We start from the raw sequence: 9,844 nt of genomic DNA on the forward strand, positions 1-9,844 counted from the left end.
GTATATTAAAATGCTTAATGATAAAACTATTTCTTATATTCTTATAACAATAAGGTGTCATAACATTGGATTATCAGACTACTCGAGGTGTTTTGGCAGGTTATTTAATCTAATATGTGGATTTGTGTATTGCATTGATCTTGCAACAATAAAATTTATGCTTTTTGTTGACAGTAGTGATCTACTAGTGATCTTTGGTGAAGTGCATTTATTGGTCTTGTGCTATTTTAACATGCTCTTGATGAGAGAGTGACATCGCAATGAAAGTCAGGCCATCCATTTTAAGTCCAACACCACAGGTACAATCACCTGATTATTCCAGGCAGATCTACAGGGGGAATTGGTGAGAATACAAAATTAGAGTGTGCTCCCGCCTGCCTTCTAGTGCAAAACCCAGCAAATCCAGGTGGTGAGAATGAGTGATTTATTCAAGCCAGCCAGAAATTTGATGTGACTGAAGCTGATAGTTTCATCCCATGGAAGATTTGGCTTTATGATCATTACAATTACATTGTGCTGTGGTACAGTGAAAAACAAAGCTTTGATTTGATTGTCAGGTCCCAGTTGTAGACACACTGACTTTTCAGATATTATTACACTGATGTATTGTTCAGTGTAGTATAAACTTTCATTTTTGAATATACTGTATATAATTTTTGTAGTGTGGACTAAGGTATTGAGTGTGACATATACAAGGCTTGTTTAATCTTTGATTAGTAAGGACTTTAAAGCCCATTTGTTTTTAAAGTATATACTGTACACTCACAGATACAGTGAGTATATTGGGTAATTGGGGCAAACATATAGCTTTTTTAAATTTATTATTATTCAAACCTGAAGAAAAGGGAGACAGATTAACACCGTCTTGTCATGTTTGGTACTGTGCAGTAATTTTACATTACTACTATTTTTAAATGTACAATAAACAAGAAATGCACGTCTATATGAACGGATGGTGCCCCCCCCCCCCAAAAAAAAAGATATATATATTTTTTAAATAAATTTAATTAATTTAACATTAATTTAATTTAAAATTAATTATACAGTCCGAGGTTTAAAGATAAACTATAGAATTATATAAGAATTATAGTGAGATAATTCCATTTTGAATGTCATTAGAATCATGCATGCATGCTTGAAAAACTTAATTAATTTAATATTAATTTAATTTTAAATTGATTATACAATCCAAGGTTTAAAGATAAACTATAGAATTATATAAGAATTATAGTGAGATAATTCCATTTTGAATGTCATTAGAATCATGCATGCATGCTTGAAAATTAAAGTGCAAATTGAGTAATGAAGTACATTGTTTATTTGTGATTTTTACTGTGCTGCAAATAACTTTGTGACATTTCATTGAAATTAAATGCTCAATCATATTACATTTTAAGTAGAGAATTTCCAACTTTAATGCAATTTAATTACTTTTATATTGTACTTGGTGCAGTATGTTCTCCCTGTGTCCGCATGAGTTTTCTCCCACCTTCAAAAAATGCCAGTAGGTGAATTGCCTATGTTAAATTGCCCCTAAGTATGAAAAGGTGAGAGCACGATGTATGTGATAGACTAGTGTGCATTCATTTATATGCATATAAATAAATGAATCAGTGTTCAGATGGAGCTTTTTTTAATACAAGTAAAAAAAAAAAAAAAAAAAAAAAAAACTGTGTACAAATGTGCTACTGCTAATGCACTCAAGTAATGTTTACTGTCATTAATTGGTAGCTGCCACTGAGCTATGCCCAGAACCTGCAGGTGTTTTCTCACAACAGTTTATAGAAACAATTAAGCTCTGAATAATGAATTTTAATCAAGATGGAACATATATCAGACCCATAGGGCTGGAAGTACAGCCTAGAAGAAGAGATAATAATAATCTACCATCAAAACATGTAATGCGTGGGTGCCACGGGCAGGTGGATCCTATCACAGAATCAGTTTATTTAAACTTCATGATTGCAATCTCAATAGCAGAGTTGAAATAAGAACAGGAGGGTTCGATGGTAACACGTGGCTGTTTACAGTTTGACACTGTCCTTAGTATTGCATGTCTGCAAGGATCAGGAGGAAAGTACTACTGTCATTTATTTTCTGTATGGTTCAGTAGAGCTACAGGGTGAGTACATGAGGCCAGACACTGCTGTGTGTTAAACATTCAGAATTGTGCACATAAAAATTGCAATAATTGTGGAACTTAGCTATCTTTCAACATTCGTAATTAGAAATTAGAAACTCTTTATTTACCAAATAATTAGGGAACACAGGAATTTGACTGGAATTTACAGTGTACCATACATGCTTTGGGTACTACACATTTAATTGTGCTGTACTTTCTTTGGCCTAAACTGTGACAAAAAGTATATATATATATATAAAAAAAATTACATATGTTTTTAGTTTAATTTGATGAAAACTGTAAAGACAGTTGGGTGACAGATGAGTGGGTGGATGGCTGGACGGAGGGATGGATGGATGGATTGAAAGATATACTGTATGGATGGATAGATGGATGACAGGTGGAAGGATAGAGGGATGGATGGTCAGATGGGTGGGTTGAAGGGTAGAGGGATGGATGGCTGGATGGATATAAAGATATATGGATGGATGGGTGGGTAGAAGGATAAAAGGATGGGTGGATGGATGGTTGGATACATGGATTGAAGATGCTATGATAGTTGGATATGTGGATGGATGGAAGATGGTTGTAGGATTTATGGTTGGATATATGGATGGAGCGAAGATGGGTGAATGGATGGATAGATATACGGATGAGTAGATAGACACTTTATAGACCCTTTTTAAATGAGTAAGCTACAAGCTCATCTCCAAACATGCAAAATATTATAATCATAAAATTAAACTTTTTCCATTATTGCACAAAAGCTAGTAATCTGGGAGCAGTAAAATTGGAATGGAGAGTTTGTGCAACAACCTATACATGGCCAGTCAGAAGTTTTTCCCCCACACAATTGTCTGTAAATTTGAAATACTTAGAAGAGCTGTCTGTGACTTTCTTTTATTGGAAATAACCTAGACCTAACTGGAAACGGTCCAGATCTTGATCACTCTAATGAGGCACTTGCAGCTGACAACACATGTGTCTTTGAATTGATAATAGCACCATCTATTCTTTTATCAGGAAGCTGAACAGGCTTGCTCTCGAGTGCACCTGCCGTTAATAAAGCACTAATTTGGAGTCCCATTAGGATCTGAAAATGACCAGTTAGTAAGTGCTTAAATACAAAGCAGGTCTTTGCTGGAATTCTTTAAGACTATTAGACAGTCATCATGGGAGGAAAATGTCAGCTCAGGATAAAAACAGTAAGCGTTAAGGTCCTTTCACACTGAGCGCGACGCGATAAAGCAAAGTGAATCGCAGATGAACACACTTTCACACTGAACATGAAACATGAAGCCTTTGGCTAAGTGACGCCTGCACGATGGCAGGTGCATGGTGGCGCACACCAAGAATGCATTTTACACCTGCACACTAGGTGGCGCAATCCACTATTCAGCTGATCTGCCTTTCATCTTTGACCACTGAGAAAAAGAATCACTTAAATGTTGGCACATAGCATCAAACACAATCAGTTAAGAAGCACAAAAACTAACTTTACTTATTTTATGTGTATTCCACACAGAAAGGGAGGCAGAAAGTTTTTTCATGTTTTTTGAACAGCATCATCAAGCTGTTTTAAATATTATATATCAGTAGTTCTAGTGAGTGCTGGTGCTTATAGATATTATGTATTAATCTCAGTTAGCCAGTTCGCAAAAAGCATGTGAACAGCTTTTTGCAAAGATGTAAACACTGGTTCTATTCTTTTTCTCAGTGATAAGCAGGTGTCAGAAACGAAAAGGTGTGCAGAGCCATCTTGTGTAGTGGGGTATTTCTGCTTTTCAATAAGTGCCATCTACTGTCAGGGAGTGAATTTGCACTTTCATTCAGTGTTTCGCCCGTAGAAACGCTAAGAAAAATGGACTGTTTAACGTGCTGCGAAAAACATCCCAGTGTGAACAGGCCCTAAGGCTGATTTATACTTCTGCATTAACGCTTATTGCATCTTTGCATCGCAACATGGAGAGGGGGATCATGAGTATACCCTGAAAGATTGGTAGCCTTTGTGTGATATGTCGAGAACCTACCATATTGTAGATTTAGAATTTGTGTAGTATTTAGCCAGTATGTACATCACCTTCAGCATAGAAATCAGCCTAGCATAGTTATTTAACAAGGACATGCCTTCTGTGCTAATAATGACATCAAAATATTCTTCAGAGAAAAAGTTTGCTTGCAAGTCTAATTTTCTGAGCAAATCTAAAACTAGTACACAGATAGTATATAAAGTAGTAATCTGTAATATATACAGTAGTTACACTTTAAAAAAAGAACTGAAGTGTACTTTGTTTTGGGGGCAATTCTGTCTTGAATCAATGATTATTTTCAACATGTTGCTTCTTCAATGGTTGTTTTAGCTTTACTTAATGAATGAAGTCTGCTTTCTATCCTGATTACAGCAGGAGTCTGCTGCTTGAAATTCTGTTTCAAGCAGCAGTCTCTCTCTCTCTCTCTCTCTCTAACTCTAACTGTTTCTCTCTCTCTCTCACTCACTCACTCACTCACTCACTCATTCACACACACATACATATGTTGCCCACCACACATAATTTTGAAGAAGGCCCTAAGGACTGGCCAAATACACATTATCTCTTCTGGCTTCCTTGAGGGAACAGGATGAACAAATTTGAAATGTAATGTTCAGTCCATTCTGAAGTTTGGACTATTCCGAACATCTTACTCCTCATCTTCTTCTCTGAAATTCTATCTATTGAGAGAGGGTATGTACTGGTTCTCTACGTGTAATACTGCATTTAAAATCTTTCCATTCAAACTGCCTCCTAATCTCTCTTTCATTCTCCCACCTTATCATTCGATGGAACCTTATAATACATACATTTACCTGAATATGTTTACTTTGAAAATGAATGCGACCAAATCCAGAACACTGGATTCCTCTGAGAAGTTTCAGAGGAAAATAACAGCCAGATAGTGGAAATAACACCAAAATTGGAGGCCCTGGTTTTCACTGGACTACATGTTCATTTCTTTCCAATCATGAGGTCACACAGACCCTTGTTATATAGGAACAGTGTGTTCAACAATGAAAGCCCAAATTGGTAGGAGAGGCTGGTTACTAATGACCCATCAAACTGAAAAAAACACATTTTCCTCTTTTCTTAAGGAATAAGTTTTTTTTTTAAAGCATAGTTCATCCACAGCTGTGTGTTCACCCGAATAGGAGAAGTAAAATTTCCTTTATGTAAGTCATCTAGGCCATAAGGCCACCTTCAGATGATCAGCGTTTTGTATTTTGCTCACCGCTAAGGTAGATGGACCGTATGAATGATAAATGTTTTTTTTTTATTTTTTATTTTTTTTTTTTTATTGTGCAATTGAAGCAGTGATACATCATCAAGAGACAAAGATCATTCATAAGGCTAGCCCATTCTTCTAACCCGTATGTTTTAAATCCAGCACATACCTACTTTAAACTTAAAAACAATGTTCTGGTCACAAAGTTCTGGTTTTGATCATCCTTTGAAAAAGGTGGGAGATAAAGGTGTCACTTGCTATATCACATATGAGGGGTCGTCTTATTGGTTGTGCTTTGAAAGGGTCAGCGTAAACTGGGCCAAAGTTGAATTCAAGCCAAGTTTAAGTGCAGCATCAAGGGATCAAATCCAAGAGGTGTGCACTGCCGAGAACCATGTTGCCAGTATTCTCTCTCCATCAGGAACAATGGTTTCGCCAACGCAAAGCAGTTTTGATCATCTGTAGGCGGCCTAATGCTGCAATCCATTGTACTCAGAACTTGGAAAAAACAACCCCTGACAATGGAATGGTCTTTCAATTCAGAATTCACAGTCAGGAACTCTGGCGGCATCCACCTTGCCTGAATTCTCTGACATAAGCACACTTGACCTCACAATAATATGGTGGCACACACGGTCAACAATAAACTGATCTCCCTTTGCTTTATTTACTACTAAATAAGATTTGATACTACTTGATTTATATACCTATACCTATCTTATACTGTACAGTAAAAATCTCTCTCTCTCTCTCTCTCTATATATATATCTATATCTATCTATCTATCTATCTATCTATCTATCTATATATATATATATATAAATATATATATCATTACTTCTTTAAAATCTGTATCAAATGATTGAAAATAGGGCACACGGTGGCTTAGTGGTTAGCACGTTTGCCTCACACCGACAGGGTCGGGGGTTTGATTCCCGCGGCTCTGTGTTCTCCCCGTGCTGCGGGGATTTCCTCCGGGTTACCGGGTACTCCGGTTTCCTTCCCAGTCCAAAGACATGCATGGTAGGTTGATTGGCATGTCTAAAGTGTCTGTAGTGTATGAATGGGTGTGTGAGTGTGTGGTGTGCCCTGCGATGGATTGGCACCCTGTCCTGGGTGTACCCCGCCTTGTGCCCGATGCTCCCTGGGATAGGCTCCAGGTTCCCCCTGACCCTGAAAAGGATTAAGCGATATAGAAGATGGATTGAAAATAGCCTCTCCTAATTATATGCCCCCTAGTCTGCTGTGTACAGCATTATCAGCCATGAATCATGTCTTCAGTGAAATTTACACTGCAGACTCCTCATAGCATCTCCTTTCACACATGAGAAAGATGTCTTCACTCAAGCAAAACAGGAAGACCTATCATGTTGACATTTCCAGTTAGCGTAACTACTCCTCTCTGAGGAAAGCTCAAAGGCGGAAGATGAGAAAGCATGTTTGTTGGTCCATCCAGCCATATCAGGAATCCAGCAGAGAACAAAACCAGCAAGAAATTAAATTGGCCTGCCTCCCTAAATGCATATGGAGAGCCAATTTTGCACTAAATTTGTGCAATTATCCTGCTTAAATAATCAATGCCTCTCCAAGCTGTAAAAAGAAGTACTAATTTAGGGAGGTTATATAGCCAGTGTATTGAGAGTGAGTGAAAGCTGGAGTGAATGTATGAATGCACAGTGAGAGGGGTCTAGATGTCCTCCTTATATCCTGCCACATTTACAAATTGAATTGTGTGTTGGTCTGGCCAATGCAAAGGCAATGTACCCCTTTAATCTACAACCCACTGGCAGCAAATCAATGCGGCTGTAAGAACCATCAGGTACAGAGAGAGGAAAAATATCAAGTGTGCAAACCCGAACGGAGTGTTCATTATGAGAACGTGCCTTTGTTTCATTCAGTCTCTTGTTAATAAGGATCTCTCAAGCTTACATGTGGTGGCAGCTTTTTCATAATGACAGCCATGTTTTAATGAAATGGTGTAAAGAATTGGAAGACAGTGGTGGAGTGAGTGTCTGTGCATGTGTGTTGTTTGTTCAAATATTGTCTCCAAAACAGACTAACACTGACGTATCCATTCATAATCTCGACAAACATATGGGCTTCTGTTATACAGAGGCATGTGATGCAATTAAATATATACAGTATTATGTGTCACTGGAGACAGTGGAGCAAGAGGTTTATGAGACATGATGTAGTGTCTTCTGGCTTCTTTAAAGGAACAGTATGAACAAATTTCAAATGAAATGTTCAGTCCATTCTGAAATTTGGGCTATTCTGAACATCTTACTCCTGATCCCCTACTTTGAAATTGTATCTGTTGAGAGATGGTCTGCACTGGTCCTCTATATGTAATACTGCATTCCAAATTTCTCAAATATTACTGTAAAAATGCCAGTCCAATCCTGGATTGGTTTAAACACATACAGTAAAGACCATCTATGATAATGGGGGGAAAAAAATGGTCCAATGGAGAGCAACCAGATTTAAGATTTTTATGACATTTTCTAATCTGGGTAAAAATTTTTTTTAAAAAAAACCATATGCGACCAATTCATTTAGAGTTTTAAAAATGAAGCTGGCCCAGCCCCCACCATGCAGTCTCATCACAGTAAACATGGCTGTGTTCAGCCACAATTGGATGAGTTCATTGCTGACACTCTACAGCAATATGAGGGCTAGATGAAGTGCAAAGCATGGGCATGAAGTAAAATAGCATTATTGGTAACATTCGACATGAATCCAAGCGTTAGGTAGAGAGTGACTGTGTCTGACTTTACATTTTACATTTCACATTTATGGCATTTGGCAGATGTTTGCACCTAACTCAAAATAATGACTGAAAAAACCACCTGGCAGAAGAACTCAATGTCAAAGTTGTCCATAAACAGATAATTATCACATTTTTCACAGTGAGACCACATAAGCAAGGACAGCTGCAGCAGTCCAGTTGAGCTTTGTTTAAAATATCTTGAAGACCGAGGTTAATTAGTTTTCCCGGCCTTCGAAGGGCTCTGATCGACATGCACATAATTGTTTTGTTTTTCTTTAAGTGAGAAGCTCAGTGGATTTAATCAAGGCATTAAACAGCTGCTGCAGTTAAAGGCACCCTCTCACTGCTGTTGATTTATTTTTACTCCCAAGGGTCAACTGTCCACTGTACCCCATCAAAGGAAGGACTAATTGTATTTTGCAGTAATTGGTTTTTCTCACTAATAATCAATTAGAGTACTGAGACGTGAGCTGAAATTGGCTTGTACAGCTCTGTGGGTGCTGAGGGCGCACAAACTATCACAAAATCTGTGTAAGTAAAGTGTTTAGCCAGCTTTGCACACTAATGGTTCATTTAGGACGTTTTTACAATTGAGTTAAAAACCCCCCAAACATTTCTGGACCTTAAAGAAGGAGACGACAAGTGCTCCTGTATGAGGATATGCCAGACATTTACATATTCTCACATTAACAAGAACAACAGAGGGAAGTATCTAAACTTTTGCACTCATAAAAGTGACAAGCAGAATTGAACCATGGTTTGAAAGGAGTTTTACTGTAAATGTGTGATGATGACACCCTTATCTAAATGAGCCTAAAAACAATCCAGGATACAGACTCAAGTTTTAAGTCCTGTGTGAAAATGTCACTTATTTTAAGTACCAGCACCTCAGTGGAAAGAGATGGTATAATTGGGTTGTTTGCTGTTCCTAGTTTGACAACTAAAAATAATTTTGTCAAAATAATTTGACAACTAAAAATATTTTTGATTAATTGCGATAGAAGAAACAATGGTGACCACCAGCTAGATGAGTGGTTCTCAACCCTGTGGACCCCTAGCATATTCTGACTGATTTTATATATATATATATATATATATATATATATATATATATATATATATATATAATGGGCATGTCCCTATTGACAAGGACATTTTGTAAATTGACATTATCATTTCTTGGACACAATGCAAACCTTGCACTAATAACAACTTGGTGAACATAGCATAGACTCAGCATATAAGTTAAATAAATAAAAAAAATCTGTGGCTTTCTGAACTTAAATGGGCCTGAAATTGCAGTTAAAGTATATTTATATATATATAAATATATAACATAAATACCATCTATATATATTTTACATCTTTTTAGAAACAATCCCACAGGCCCCATGTAATTATGCCAAGGACGACAATAAATACTGAATGGTTGAGAAAGAATGTGCTAGACTACTAGGCAAAATAACACTAAATCCACACAATTTGCCCATGCAATCAAACTACTACAATCACCACGTTATCATGAAAAAACAAACAAACAAACAAACAAACAAACAAACAACAACAAAAAAAAACAAACAAAAAAAAAACAAAGAAGTGAAAGTTTAAAGAGTTAAACAGAAAATATTTTTTGATGTGTCTATTTGGTGCTGTGATGATTATTTTCTTGGTGTCATTTCTGTCACCTTTAGCAT

This window comes from Ictalurus furcatus, chromosome 10 (genome assembly GCF_023375685.1).
Source record: "Ictalurus furcatus strain D&B chromosome 10, Billie_1.0, whole genome shotgun sequence".
NCBI lineage: Eukaryota > Metazoa > Chordata > Actinopteri > Siluriformes > Ictaluridae > Ictalurus > Ictalurus furcatus.